At 38.2% G+C, this 15731-nt stretch overlaps 1 protein-coding gene across 2 annotated transcripts in view; it reads left to right on the top strand.

Moving 5' to 3' along the window:
- KLHL1 (kelch like family member 1) overlaps positions 1–15731 on the top strand; it is a 236761-nt gene that overhangs the window by 162900 nt on the left and 58130 nt on the right. The gene's annotated exons all lie outside the window — the stretch shown is intronic.

Below are 15731 nucleotides of genomic sequence, written 5' to 3'. Positions count from 1 at the left end.
TTTCTAATCAATGGAAAAAAGGCAGTTAAATAAGCAGTGTATTCTCTCTTTAAGTAGTAGTCTGAAATAGTATGGATTATTCATATTCTTCTGATGCAGACATCTATTGATTAGAAAAAAAGCCTAGACAACTGGCTTAAACTAGATTACTGCGTTGTCAACAGCTAAAGGAAGGTGAAATTATCCCCATTTTACTGTGAAGAAAAATAGGAGGCAGTGGAAATTTTATTAAAGTATTTTGTTGTTATTTGTTGGGAATAAGAATTATGATGATGGGTTTTTATTTCTGCTAAGAAGTCTAATCCACTGATTTCTTGAATGGAATGAAATAAAATATTTGAACTAAAAGCTATTATTATTGTGTTATAAGACTACATACTCATAAATGCTTTTATTATTATTTTTTTCCTGAAATTCACTAACAATCCACAGTATCTGGTGTTTAAATGTCTATATTTAGACTGGAAAATATGCTTTCAGAAACATTCATTCTAATATAAAATCAACTGTACTTAAAAGAAAAATACACAATTAGATCCTCAGTATTTCACAACTCGGTTTCTAGGTATAATTATTGCAGTTGTTTTACTAAATAGCTGCGGCAATATCGTCTGCAAAAAGACATTGCACGTTTTCCCCATAAAGTTGGACCAATAAGAAAAATGCTTGACATCTGTGCTTGTGTGAAAAAGAAATGCTGAAAGAATGGAAAAATGTTGAGGAGAGAACCAATAGGTATATATTCTCTTGTTATAACTGCGGATTATTTTTGTCCTTTTAACATTTATAAGTGGCTGTGTTGCTAAATGTTAGGCATGGGTTTTCATAGAACATTGCCTTTGGATCATGAAATACCTGAAATATAACTTTTGTCTTACTTAGGACAAATGGTAATGAACACTTCAAGTATTCAGGTAGTGGGAGTGACCATAAACCCAATTCAGGTGCAGCTGTATTTGTTCTAGCTTACTATACAGATTGATTCCTTGTTCACATAGCAAATCTAATTCAGAAATATTTAGGAAGATGGCACGGAGTGTAGCACCAGCGCAACGTTGACACGCAGCCTATTTTGCAGACTCAGGTCAGGCAGAAGCGGTTTATTTCAGCCCTCTGTCAATATGAACTCTGACTGAAAACAAAAGCATCAGGTTTTATATACATTTCCAGCAGCTTTGAGAGGGAGCCTGGTATGGCAGAGCAGCATCTATGTAGTAGGGGCCTTTGTTACAGCCAATGTAACGTGTATTCCCAATAACTCAGGATCTGCAGCTGTGTGGCCTCATCTTGCATCTGCTCAGCTCATCCCTTGTGATGCTGCTGTGTCCTTGTCTAGCTTTTAGGACCAGCAAGGTCCTTTTTAGGACCTGCACATCAATTCAGGAGACCTGAGTGCTGTTTGCATGTGTTGAAGAGTCACTGTGAGCTCATAAAGCACATCTCAATATTTGGGCTGTGAGATGATGCTGATACTGTATTATGTCTCCTCAATAATTAATAATATTTTATTCTGCAACTTTCTCCACTGAAATGCTGACATGGATGATTGCGAATCACAATAATGTATTTTTAATGTCTCCTGGTGTTTGCTAACAAATATGAAACACTTACATATAAGAACTAGATGAGCTAAGCAAATTAGCACTTTATTAGCTAGCATATAAAACAGTGGGTAAGTGAAAGTATTTGAAGGTTATGTGGCCCATCACATAAAAAGTAGCCTAGCATGCTAAATCAAGTTTGTTTTGAAATCTCTTCTATAGTTGTTTTTTTTCCTTTCCATAAAAAAAGAGGTGATAATTAAACTCCAGCAGCCAGTGACTGGAATTACGCCTGATATGTGAAAAGTTAATGCAGCATAGTACTAACTGTCTAGAATTAAAAGGAACAGAGTTAGACAATTTCGTAATTTTAATTTCCTAAATGTACAAAACCTGATTTAAATCTGTTTCCACGCATCTTTGTTTATTTATTGATTAAATTTGAAAGACATATCATAAATGGATTCCCTCCATATGTTTACATTAATAGAATGAGATGTATTAATAGATTAGAGGTATATGCTCTGACAGTGTTCCATTCACCTTGCCCATTCATATCATCACACTGACTTCTGTAATTTGGATTAGCAGGATTTAATAATCTAGTAGTATACAAAAGCTAACTAGGTGCGCATATAAAGGAGGATGCTAGACTGAAATAAGTGAATAAATGCAAGAAGTGAACATACACCAATTTGTAAGAATGGTAAAACATTGACTTCTTGCAGCTGTCTTGGAATCCCAAATGCAGAACAAAAAACATGAGATAGAATATGATGTATACGGTCTATGTTAGTGCCATGGAAGATTATGATGAGGAAAATAGACTTGCACAGCAAGAGGAAACTGGTATAAATAATGGAGCAGTGTTATATTGATGGCAGAATACTGACTGATCTCCCATGGGGTGTTCTAACCTCTCTCACTACCTAGGAGGTAGAATAGTAAGGGACAAAGAGAATCTGCAGAAAAATAAACCAAAAGAAAAATGATCCAAATGATCCAAAACCAGTGGTTTATATTACTTTTGGAATAGTCCTAGACAAGTTCATCAAAGTGCTAGATTAGTTCATTATTTACTGGATCACAGACTTTAAGTAAATACAAACAAAAACAAATGAAAAATGACATGAGCAAGAAACTCTTCCATGAGAAATGTGACAGGTCATTAACAAAGAGAGAGAAAAGTTGATTTACTGAAACATTGGTATTAAATATGTGTTTTTCATTAATCTTGAGATTAGATATAAAATTAGATGGTAAATAGGTGAGGTGCATCATTAGTCTGTATCAAGCAATTTTAAAAGTCCTCTCATTATTTAGATATTTTTTAGAAATATCTTTGATATCACCACAGGTATATTAAAAAATTTAGCTTTTGAAATGTGAAATTGTGAGGTCTCCAGTCATTGTTCCTTAAACTCCCATGTTGCATATTTTGCCTTTTCTTTAATGGTTTTCAATCATTTGTAATAATCCTTTTTTCTTTACAAATATGCACTGTCAAATGTTGTTTGTTACTTACGTATCATTGTTACACAGGAATATCATTTAACATGGCTACATGAAGTTACTCTCTTACTCTGGTGAACTTCAAAGATGTCCTTGTTTTTCTGGGCTTGGTTTGTTTTTTTGGTTTTTTTTAGTTTCTAGCAAGGTATTTCTCACAGCATACTTCACTTAAACTTTATTTATTTTCATTTTATATTTTTCATTCTCATAGATGCCTACTTTTTAAACACTGAAAGAAATATTGGCAACCTATTGTAAATACTGTAAATAAAGGCAGAAATAGGGAAAGATCACGTTTTTCCTCTTAGGGAATTCTTCTTCCTTTTTAAGAAATGTCGGAGATGTCTGTAACTTGAAAATCTGCCTATCTATCTATCTATCTATCTATCTATCTATCTATCTATATGTATCTAATCTCCTTCATCTTCAGTTTAGCAGGAATTATTAAAAAAAAAGTGAAAGACATCAGGATTGTTTCATGGCATTTTGCAAGTTGTGGAAATTACTACAAACTACTTTGTTTTCACATACATAAAACATTTGACAGTATTCATTATGTACATAACTATCTTGAGAAAACATATCTTCATCTTACATTTTCATTCAACCTGTGCAATGTACAGTAAATTAGTTTGATTTTCAGAATGTGAGTGCTTGTAGTCCTTTTATTTGTGTAATAGATAAACAGCAAAACCTACTTAAGAAGGCATAGTATTTCCTTTAAAAGAAAAGGGGGGGGAAATGTCCAATATGTTTGTTACAGAGCATTTCTCCCTGGTGTGCCTTTTGAAATATTTTATATAAACATGCCTGCTTTGTAAGTATACATAGATCTATGTGTATATATACTCATAATATGAATAATGAGGTGTACTCATGATATGAATAATGCTAATATGAATTATTGAGATGTTCTCTTTAAAGTTTGAGGCTGTAGTGTGGTAAAATAGTCCACCCTATCTGTTGTACTTAAGCAATTCCTTAATCCGGCATGCAAATGAATTCATGGCTAAGGCTTCCTGCTTGCAATGATAGATTGTCTTCATAATATATTTTTGTTAAGCTTCTTTTTCTTCTTTTTAATAAGAACTTGGTACATCTTCTTATTCCTATTCAGATATTAGAATACAAGTAAATAGTCTCATGCTTACAAACTCTTAAGGAAAGTTGGGAATCGCCACTGACTCCAGCCGCCCCGGCCCAGGACCCTCCTGTCCAGCTGCTGGAGCCCAGCGTGGTGCCCCCAGGGACCTGGGGTCCCTGCCCGGGCTGGGGGATGCATCTGCCATTTTCCATTAACAGGTTCAAGCAGTAGCGAAGTTAAGTGTGTGTCCCAGAGACAGGCACAGACACGCAGAAGACACAGACATGGCCGGTCACACAGACGGTCACAGACAAGGCGATGCCTCGAGCAGCACCCACATTCAGGACTCACACCAGACACAGGCACAGACAGCCATGTCCCCTCCTCCTCTTGGGCTGGCAGAGGCAGAAGGTCCTGCACACACACCAGACTGCCCAGGTTCACAAGCACACGCACATTCCTGGATCCCTGGGTACCAGCACGGCCCCTCTGCCCTCCTCACTCACACTGGTCCCCTCCAGTAAATGGTTTTCTGCACGCAGACCCAGTAGCTGGAGGTTAAAGACCCTGCTGAGACCACAGGCTGGGGGCACCCACACCCCCAGTCTGACTCCAGGATCTGCCCCTGTGAAGGAGGAACATAAATGTGCTGTTATTACTCATGAAATAAGTAGAATTTCACAAAAGATGAACTGAGAAGTGAGAAATGGACTATCCATTCTGCAATCCTACTCTTTTTATTCATAACATCATGTATCTGTCATCACCAGTCCTCTATATGGGTTTCTTCTGCCTTTAGTGCTAGTTTGTTTTCACCTGTATGTTTTCCACGAGGACATTTGTTATGTTAAAGAATCATGTAGTCATAGCCTTAAAATACCTCAGGAGGATGATAAGCCAAAATACGCCTCTGACATTCCAAGCTGCTGTTGCCTACCACTTTTATTCGGGTATCTAAAACTGTCCTCTGAAATCTTGCCTGCTCTATTTAAGTAACAGTTCTGTCTCAGCCACACAATACCAGTGTTTTCAAATATCGTGAGTGAATTTGCTGAGACAGATGATTATAATGTGATGTTTACTCAGTTCCATGTAATAGAATTTAGTGTTCTTTCTTATACTTTCTGGAGTCCATTTTTTAAAAAAAACATTTAGATTTTTTTTTAAACATAAAAACATGTGTTGATATAATCCAGTGTTTTCCCAGTCATTCGCTAGCTAGCAATGGAAAACAATTATAAGATAATTTACCTTAATTGTAAAAAGCACTAATAAACAAGTAATATTCCATTAGCTTTAGGTCAACACTGTGTACCAGTGACCATCTCTGTTTTCCTTTTTTTACCCTTTTTGGAAGATTCAGCAGGAAAAGAAAAATGGAATATATAAATAGGAACAACAACAACAGAATATTTCTCATCAGAGTCATCAACCTAGCATAAAAATGAAGTTTTCATTGTGGTGGTTTTTTTTTAAGAAAACTAAAATACCAAAGTAAGAGGTAAGCAGGCTATGCAGAATGAACAACTGAATTTTTTCAGTGTCTATACTGTAAATGTGCATCATCATTTTAGGTTGTTTACATGGAACAGACAGAAGTTATCTGTCTGTAAAAAAAAAAAAAATAAATTTTCCACTACTTTTTGAAAAAGAAAAGATGGCAACTGATGTTAGGAGCCTTAGTTTATCTATTGCAGAAATTTGTATTTTGAGACATTTTAACATATTCTGAGAGTTCATCATTGTAGATATGTTTCATAAACTGCAAAGGGAGTATGATTTTTTGTTTGATTCATACAGTAATAAACTGAAACTGAAATGAACTGTTTCAATTCCTGAGAAATATATATCTGTTATATTTAGCTGGCAACACAACATTCTGGAGACAGGAATCACAATTAATTAAATAACACTAAGTAACCTCATGAAGTTCAACACAGGGAAATGCAAAGTCCTGCATCTGGGGAGGAACAACTGTAGGCACCAGTACGTGCTGGGGGCCACCCAGCTGGAAAGCAGCTTGGCAGAAAACGACCTGGGGTCCAGGTGGACACCAAGTTGAACATGAGCCAGCAATTTGTCCTTGCCACAAAGATGGCTAATGGAATTCTGGGCTGCATTAGAAAAAGTATTGCCAGCAGGCACTCAGCACTGATGAGGCCACACCTGGAGTGCTGTGTCCGGTTCTGGGCTTCCCAGTACAAGAGAGATAAGGAGCTGCTAGGGACTCCGATGGAGGGTGTCGTGCTTTAACCCCAGCTGGTAGCTAGGATCACACAGCCACTCCCACAGTTTTCTCCCTTTCCCCTAGAAGGGCAGGAAAAAGAGGGAGAAAAGGAGGGGAAAGGAAAAGAAAATAAAAGAACCTTGTGGGTTGAGACAGACAGTCTACAAGAACAATGCCAGAAAAGGAAAATAGCAATAGTAACGATAATAATAATGACAAACAGTAAATTGGCGATTTTGCGCCCTCCAGGGCAGTGATTGTGAATTCCCGCCCTCTGGACAATGCCCATTTATATACTAAGCATGACATCTATGGTATGGAATATTCCATTGGCCATTCCATTGTTCTATGCTCCTTCTCAGTGTCTATGGGAAGCTGAAATGAATCCTTGAAAAGTATGAACATTGCTTAGCAACAACTGAAACAATATGCATTATTGACATTCCTTTCACACCAATCACTAGAAAGAAAATTAACTCTTTCCCAGCTGAAACCAGGACAAAGGGCCACAAAGGTAACAAAGGAACTGGAACATCTCTCTTATGTGGAAAGGCTGAGAGAGGTGGGACTGTTCATCCCAGAGAAGAGAAGGCTAAGGGGGAACTTAATAATGTATATAAATACCCAAAGGGAAGATGCAAAGAGGACAGAGATAGGTTCTTCTTATTGGTGCCCAATGACAGGACCAGATGCAATGGGCCCAAACTGAAACACAGGGGTTTCCCTCTGAACATCAAGAAACACTTTTTTATTGTGAGGGTGACTGAGCACTGACACAGGTTGCCAGAGAAGTTGTGGAGTCTCCATCCTTGAAGGTATTTAAAAACTTTCTAGACAAGATCCTGGGCAACTGGCTGTAGTTGGCTCTGCTTGAGCAGGGAAATTAGACTAGAGGACCTCAACTGTTCTGTGATATTATGATTCTGTAACACGATAGTATAACTGTAGAGTAAAGGTGGAGCTTGGTTAATTGCTTCACCAGAGGAATATGAAATGCACTGGCTAATGACTGATGAGATAATTAAATGTATAAATCATAGTAAAATTCTCTTCTCATCCGGTTCTTATAACTATTAACATTATTATTTGCTTCTTTTCACTCCTGTGAATTTCAGTGTGCTCCAGAACATTCAGCCTCATAGGCTAATTTGCAGTTACAGTACTTTGATTTACATGTGCATTTCTGAATAAAAAAAAAATCCAGATTGTAACACCATCTGGTAGTTTTTCAGTACTTCTTTTGCATCACTTAATTTCTGGCATGTTTTCAGTGTAGTTAACTTCTGAAATTGCTGATTCAATTACGGTTTGAAATAAAGAGAAGAACCTGAAGCAATCTACTCTAAAGCTTGCATGGCTTCAAATATAAGGCAAAAGCTGGAGTTATGACACAGAAGACAAATTTCATCATCCCATAAGCTCCTCGCCTTGCCAGTCTGTTGCCCTGATAGTCACACCTGTTGCTAACAATTTATGGGGTCAGGCAGACAGAGGAAAAGGCCACTGCCTTTGTGGCAGGGGATTATTCTCCCAAGAACACCCCTGTGTCTCCCCTCATTACTCCCCTGCTGCTTACTGACTTTATTTTCTGACATTTCTAGTGCAGATATTTTATCACTGATTAAAGTAAACAGGAAAAAAGGAAAACTTGTATGTGATCTAGAGAAGACACATGCATGGCAGCTTGGTAACTTAGAGGACCTCTATACTGTCAGAAACCTTAACTTTTTCCATACACTAAATTTTTGTTCCCTAATCACCCAAGTTTCGTTAATGGTTGTTACTACTGGGATTGCATCTGGAGTAAACTAAATAGTTTCTTCCAGCACAAATCCTGGTTTTAGTTCTGGAGTCAGTTCACTGCTGGAACCGCCCTCAATAGCCTGTGTGGGTAAGACTTCAAAAATATCGGGACCACCTGCCCTGTGCAGTCCTCCAGCTCTATCTTGCACCTTCAGCCACCTCATAAATCTTCATGCCAAATTCTAGGAAATGCTCAAAAAGGCCATAGTTTCAGGCATAAGAACATCCAGGTAAACTTCAGTACAGTCCTCACCTTATTTTTTACACTCTGAACTGGAAAAGGAAATAAACAAATTCGTCTCTTTGGACTACAGAAGGCACCATATAAAACCCAATGAATACTGAGAATTAGCTGGCTCCTATCCATGCAGGTTAGTAATAGCACCCTTTACAGCAGGTTTACCTTAGGGGGAAGTAGTTGAAGCAAAACAGAATCTCCTAGGAACCAAGCCAACAGCTAAGCAATGTGGATGAGCACCTGTATAGCTATAATGATAAATATTAAAGGCGGCTGAGGTTAATTGGAAATTGGTGCTGTTGCAGTGCCAAACTGCTCAGTTCATATAGTTTAAACCAAATTTGATCAAAGCAGCTTATTGATTTACTTATGATTCATAATTAAGTGGCAATCAGATGAACTATAGGTTTAGGATCAATAGCAGTTGTGCAGTAGATAAAGTGCAATACTAGACACTTACAAAATATGAATTAATGTCTTCAAATTTCTGAACACCCTTCTTAGGCAAATCCCAGAAGTTGTAGCCACAGACACGTGTGTGCACACACGTGCGCACACACATACACACACAGAGATACAGGCAGCCTCTCCGTCATCACCTCCCCAGCAGTGGGAGCTCTTCTGGGTGCATGTCCTTCCTGCAGGAGATTCACTTGCCCCAGCATTTGCTGCTGTCCACATGTGGAACCTTTCATTGTTAACACCTTATTTGCACAGTTCCAGTGGGAGCAGAACTGCTTTTGAAAGGAGTGTTTTGTTGATGAGCAGACGTAGTCTAGCATAATGCGTGATATGAATCATTAATAAAACGGACTTTCGTAAGTCCCAGACTAGATAAAAACATAAAAATAAAACATGAATGTATTATGTTATGAAACATAACACTCTATTATAAAAGAAAACACCCAACACTAAAGGCATTGCCTAAAATGACTGTCTAAAAGCTGTCATTTCAGATACTCTTTAAAATATAAACATTAGTAGAAAAAACTTGTATTACTTTTAGAGAATCCTGATCATATTGAATAAATTAATATTCCCTAAGGTTTTCTGTTATTTGTTCATGTCACTTTAGGGCAAAGCATTATGATATTTTAATTTTTTTTCACTCAAAAAATATAAGAATTATTATATACAAGTTATATATTTTTGAAGTGCTTTAAGGAATTTTTTACAGTCTAACTAAACCAAGTAGTGAACTGCTACCCTATTTTCTGTATAGCTCTTTCTTTACCAAGAAATTCTCCTTGATATTTGCGTCAGTAGCCTATTTAGGTCACATTCATTCCACTTGAGTAACCACCTTTTCAGATCAAAATGTAATGTTGCAGATCACTAGATCAAGGTCATCATTTTGCACCTACTCATAGCAGCATCTCTAAATCTTGAACAAAATGGTCAGAGTACACGTCAGCAGTAGCAGAAAGTTTTACAGGGGAAAAAAAAAGTAGAAATTTTGTGATGATAAATGTAGAACCCCTACCTTCTTCATGGGTATGAATACTGAATCATTCTAGCTATGAGAAAAAAAAAAAAAAGTACCTTTATTTGGAAATGTCTACATTGAATGCAAAGGTGGGGCTTGGGGAGAGGGGAAATGTTTAGGCATTTGTATCTGCTTCTGAAGAAATTTTCACATTGTTTATGCCAAAATCCCTGTGTTTATACATAACCAAAATGAATATATTGCTCACATAGTATCAGACATTCTTCATGGAGTTTATCTGATTTCATGTAGCCTACACCAGGTTGTTCAAAAATACTTACTACCATCTTCAGAAGACAAGCTCTAGATATTGCTGCAAATAACTTAACACATTGAGTTACAAACAATCTTTCAATACATTTATTCTTTTTCATGCAATGACCTTGCTATATGACTAGTCTTCAATCATCAACTATACCAAAAAGATGAGAATAGCAATCAGCTTTATACAAAATTCTTGATCTATAAAACATTAGCAAGGAAATGTAATGTGCTTGACTTCGGAAAAAGAGTAAGTGTAACAGAAAGATAACTTATAAATCACCTGAAAAGGTTTCACCAAAAAAAAATTCACAACTTCACAAGCTTACAAATGATAAGTAAACCAAAAAAATACAGATTTGTATTGTGCAATGGTGTACTGATTTTTAGATGAAGGTAAAATTGTGAGATCTAGTTTATTGTTTCATCAAACGTCAAACAAACTTTACTGTTTCATCAGAAATGTTGCATGGGAGAATCACATACACCCATGCTCTGTGCACATAGGAGTTGCCAGCAGCAGTTGGATATTCATTCAAAACTATCCTGATCATCTACAGTACTTTAATTTCTAAAGTTTTCTTTCTCTGTAGATCTCTCATTAATTAATTAGGTCTTGTAATGCCCATGAAAGTATGCACAATACACAGAGCTAGTCTCATCCAATACACCACTGGATCATAAGTAGAATTTAAATTAAAAAAAAAAAGTTTAAAAGTATCCAGAACATCAAGAAAAATCCTTAACTTCTTATCTGAAATAATTTGTGCTGCCACAGTCATGGTATAGGTTTTAAATTTACCACACACTGCTGTTTATCATGTCTATAGCTATTAAATAAATTCTGTTTCACCTGTTAATGTCTTTTTCATTTATTCTGTCAGTACTTCTCACTGAAATAACTCAGGCTTTTTTAGAGATCCATCCATCTAAAAAATAGGGGGTTCTGCATGTGTTTGTGTACAGGGGAATTGCCTGAATGCATAGTATGCTTCCTATAGGATCCTCAATATTCTATATATTTGCTTTTCATTTATCATTGCAGTTTCATATCCAATACCTTAAAGACAGTCTAATAAGTCATGTTTTTCCTTTTTACCTTTAGATGACAAAAAAACCCCACTAGTGGTACATGAGTGAAATGGACTATCATCAAATACATTTTTAATGCAATTTCACATATTTTTTTATATAGTTAGCAGTATTTTAATTTGGGCCTGCATTTTACTTATACTGTGATATTCCATCTGCTTTATTTTATAGGAAAATATGTCTGTCTCTGCATAATTGGCACATGCACTGCAGCCGAAAAATTAATAATGATTTTTTGCAGTATTTAGCTTATCCATTTCTTCACATTAAACCTGTATTTCCAATTTCCCTAAGAAAATATACCGTAGTGTCTTCCCAAGTCTTTCCTTCCATCCTCCTATTTTTGGGAAATTGGATTTTCTGGTTTTCTGAAATGTTTAATCATAATTACTTTGGTTTGTCCTTGGGGATTAGAAAAAAAGTAGTTTTCTACAGATTCCTAACATTGGTAAGACATCCTATCACAGCCTGTAGAGACTGGGGTAGGGAGCATTAAGCAACTTTGCTCATTTTTTTGAGTTTGCACAGTTTAGAAGTTGCTTTGGCTGGGAGTTGACTCTGCTGACTACCACCTACTAGTAACGGCAGAGAGGAGAAGACTTTCTGATCTTAGCTGGGATGTGATGCTGCTAACTTTTGCTTGTCACTGGAACCAGAACCTCCCTGAGTGACTGTTCCACCACTGTGCAATGCCATGGTGGTTTAAAATAAGTTGTTTAACTTTAGGTACTGATCACACCTTAGAAGTGGTGAATGTGAATGGGGAGGGGGTTCCTTCCTTCTTTCTGCTGTCTGTCCAGGGGATACAGCATAATCCGTCCCGATCTGGTGTCAAAAAGTGACTCACAGCTCAAGGATGCATACTACACCACAAAGCTAGCCTTGTGGCTCCGTAGTGTAATTATTGGTTATGTATGCAGTCAATCAGAGTTAATGAAATAAGGTGAGGCCTGTGTCACAGACAACTAGAATGGTGTTTTTTATATCAGGTTTTGGATGTTTAAAATTGTGTAAAGCTGCTTGAGCTTCAAAAGAAGCCCTTTTCAAAGTTACTGCAGGATGGAAGGAATCAAACATGCCGCGTTCTCATCCAGTCTGCCATTGTGGACTGGACACTGAAGTGAACGCTGCACTCAGGTGTTTCCTCCATTTTTGTATTACTGCTCCCACTGGAATCTAGTAAGGAAAAAATAAGTCTGAAATATAAGCATTCAGGACCAGGGCGTGAGCTGGGGGCCATGCTATTTGGCACTATAGAGGCGCCCTGTTAATTTGGGTACTCTTAGCTCCTAGCTGAAAACTGATTGGATGTAGGCACAAGAGCAATGCAATAGTCTTACCAGCCCCAAATCCAGGAGTTAAGTACAGGTCAGGCACCCAAATTTAAACAAGATTTTTATGTTGTAAAAGGAAATAATACATTGTCTAGCACAATTCTCACATGTACCTCAGTCTTTAACATGTTATTCTTTTGTCTATGAAAATACTGTTATCTCTTTATTTAGAGGGAAACTCATATTGCTTTGATTTACAGGACACAAGGAGTGTAGGCTCAGTGAATAAGAACTGTGAACATAAGTGCATGTATCAAGATGCTGTCTAGAGCTAGTCAGAAGGGAAATGCAGAAGTCAGAGGTGTCTTAAGTTATTTGCACTCTGCAACTTTTGGACTTCACTTGTGGTTCCTATCACCTTCTCCTCCTCCTTCTGCTAAAATTGAAAATAAAATACACAGCTCTTCTGCAGAAAAGATTGTTTGTAAAAAGGATTCATATAGAAACCATAGGACAGACATTCTCCTCAAACTGTTGTCGTTTGTCCCTGCTCCAGAAGAAGTTAAATTCACAAACTTGAACATAGGAAGTTCCACCTAAACATGAGAAGGAACTTCTTTACTTTGAGGGTGGCAGAGCACTGGAACAGGCTGCCCAGAGAGCTGGTGGAGTCTCCAACTCTGGAGACATTCCAAACCCACCTGGACACATTCCTGTGTAACCTGCTGTAGATGACCCTGCTGTGGCAGGGGAGTTGGACTAGATGATCTCCAGAGGTCCCTTCCAACCCTACCATTCTCTGATTCTGTGATTCTGTGAAATGATAAATAAATAAATAAACAAACAAATAAAGGAAAGATTAAAAAGTGACATTTCTAGAATAGACCCTGCAAGGTCAACTCTTCATAGAATCACAGAATCTTCAGCGTTGGAAGGGACCTCTAGAGATCATCTAGTCCAACTCCCCTGCTAAAGCAGGATTGCCTAGAGCACATCCCTCAGGACTGCATCCAGGCGGGTCTTGAAAGTCTCCAGAGAAGGGGACTCCACAACCTCCCTGGGCAGCCTGTTCCAGTGCTCTGTCACCCTCACCGTAAAGAAGTTTTTTCTCATATTTGATAGGAACCTCCTATGTTCCAGCTTGTGCCCGTTACCCCTCGTCCTGTCACTGGGAACCATTGAAAAGAGTCTGGCTCCATCCTCCTTAAACCCACCCTTTAGATACTTATATGCCATAAGGTCTCCCCTCAGCCTTCTTTTCTCCAGGCTAAAGAGTCCCAGCTCTTTCAGCCTTTCCTCATAAGGGAGATGCTCCAGTCCCTCAATCATCTTAGTTGCCCTTCGCTGGACTCGCTCCAGCAGTTCCCTGTCCCTCTTGAACTGGGGAGCCCAAAACTGGGCACAGTATTCCAGTTATGGCCTCACCAGTGCAGAGTAGAGGGGGAGAATGACCTCCTTCGACCCACTGGCCACACTCTTCCCTATGCATCCCAGGATTCCATTGGCCTTTTTGGCAACAAGGGCACATTGTTGGCTCATGGATAATTTACTGTCTACCAGGACCCCCAGATCCTTCTCCTCAGAACTACTTCCCAGCAAGTCCACCCCTAACCTATACTGGTGCTTAGCATTCTTCCTCCCCAGGTGCAGGACCTTGCTTTTGTTGAACCTCATTAGGTTCTTGTCTGCCCAGCTCTTCAGCCTGTCCAGGTCATGCTGGATGGCAGCACTGCCCTCTGGAGTGTCAGCCACCCCACCCAGTTTGGTATCATCAGCGAACTTGCTGAGAATGCACTCTGTCCCATCATCCAAGTCATTAATGAATATACTGAACAAAATTGGACCGAGTATTGACCCCTGGGGGACACCACTGGTTACAGGCCTCCAACTAGGCTCTGTGCCGCTGATCACAACCCTCTGAGTTCTGTCACACAGCCAGCTCTCAATCCACCTCACTGTCACCTCATCTAGCCCATACTTCCTCAGCTTCCTAATGAGGATGTTATGGGAGACAGTGTCAAAAGCCTTGCTAAAGTCAAGGTAGATGACATCTATGGCTCTCCCCTCATCCAGCCAACCAGTTATAACATCATAGAAAGCTATCAGATTGATCAAGCATGATTTACCCTTGGTAAATCCATGTTGACCACTTCCAATAACTTCCTGTTCCTCAACATGTTTGGAGATGACATCTAGACAAGGTGAGGTTCAGACCTCTCCAGCTTCAGAGCAGACAAGAGAAAGACATGCTAAGATAATGGTAAGAACACGGTTATTTTTGTCTTATTCTATTCTTTGCAACATCCTGTCTTTATGTCAGCATAAATTTCCCTGTTAACTCTTCAAATGATGTCAGTTTTAGACTTTACATTAAAATGCATTCTCTTCATGGCCTAAGTACAATCTTTCCTCTCAACCCATGTCTCAGTCTTCTATATATTATCCCACATGTTTGGTCCCTCAGTTACATCCTTGGGTCCATTTCTTTGAATGTTTCTCACTTCTGGCTTCTGTTTTCCCCTCTAAACTGTTCAAAAAAATTACAAGTAGTGTAGGAGTAGCATGAGGTGGTGCTGTTATTTTAGAGACTGTAGATAGAGAACTTCAGAGGAAAAATAATTGTCTGCAAAGTTCCTTCTGTTTTGTTTTTTTTTTTCCCCAAGAGTCTGGGACAGTTGCAAAGGCTTCTATTAGAGGGAAAATATGTAGGGCAGAGTATGTAAAGAAACAGATGGGAAGAGAGGCGAGATAGCCATTTACAACGCATGGTTATATAGTTTTGGGGCCAGGAATTTGTCAAACCACAGGGATTTGCATAATTTAAGAATTATCATACAGCTGTGGGTCAGTAATTTATGAAAAATGTCTATGTGCAGGCTGTGATAATTTTATTTGGAAATAATTTTAAGTAATGTTTAAAACAATGTTAAATCCAAGGCCATATTTACTTTATAGCATGAGCAGAACCATCACTAGGAAGGGTGGTAAGAAGTTGGAAGTAGAAGAATTGTGAAATAGTAAAAAATGTTATGACTCACACTTTGCAAATTGTGTACTTGTTTTAAAAATTAGGGATTATTTTGGTCACCACTCAAAAAGCAGTGTTAAACTTTCAGGAATAACAGCTTTTCAGGACAAAATGTTTATTTTCAAGTTCTTTATAATGCATTTTCCAAATGCTCGGTGAGGTACTGGAAATGAACAGTCCCTGGG

This window comes from Rissa tridactyla, chromosome 1 (genome assembly GCF_028500815.1).
Source record: "Rissa tridactyla isolate bRisTri1 chromosome 1, bRisTri1.patW.cur.20221130, whole genome shotgun sequence".
Lineage (NCBI taxonomy): Eukaryota > Metazoa > Chordata > Aves > Charadriiformes > Laridae > Rissa > Rissa tridactyla.
The sequence above is the reverse complement of the archived record's forward strand: the minus strand, read 5'-3'. Positions and strand labels throughout refer to the sequence as shown.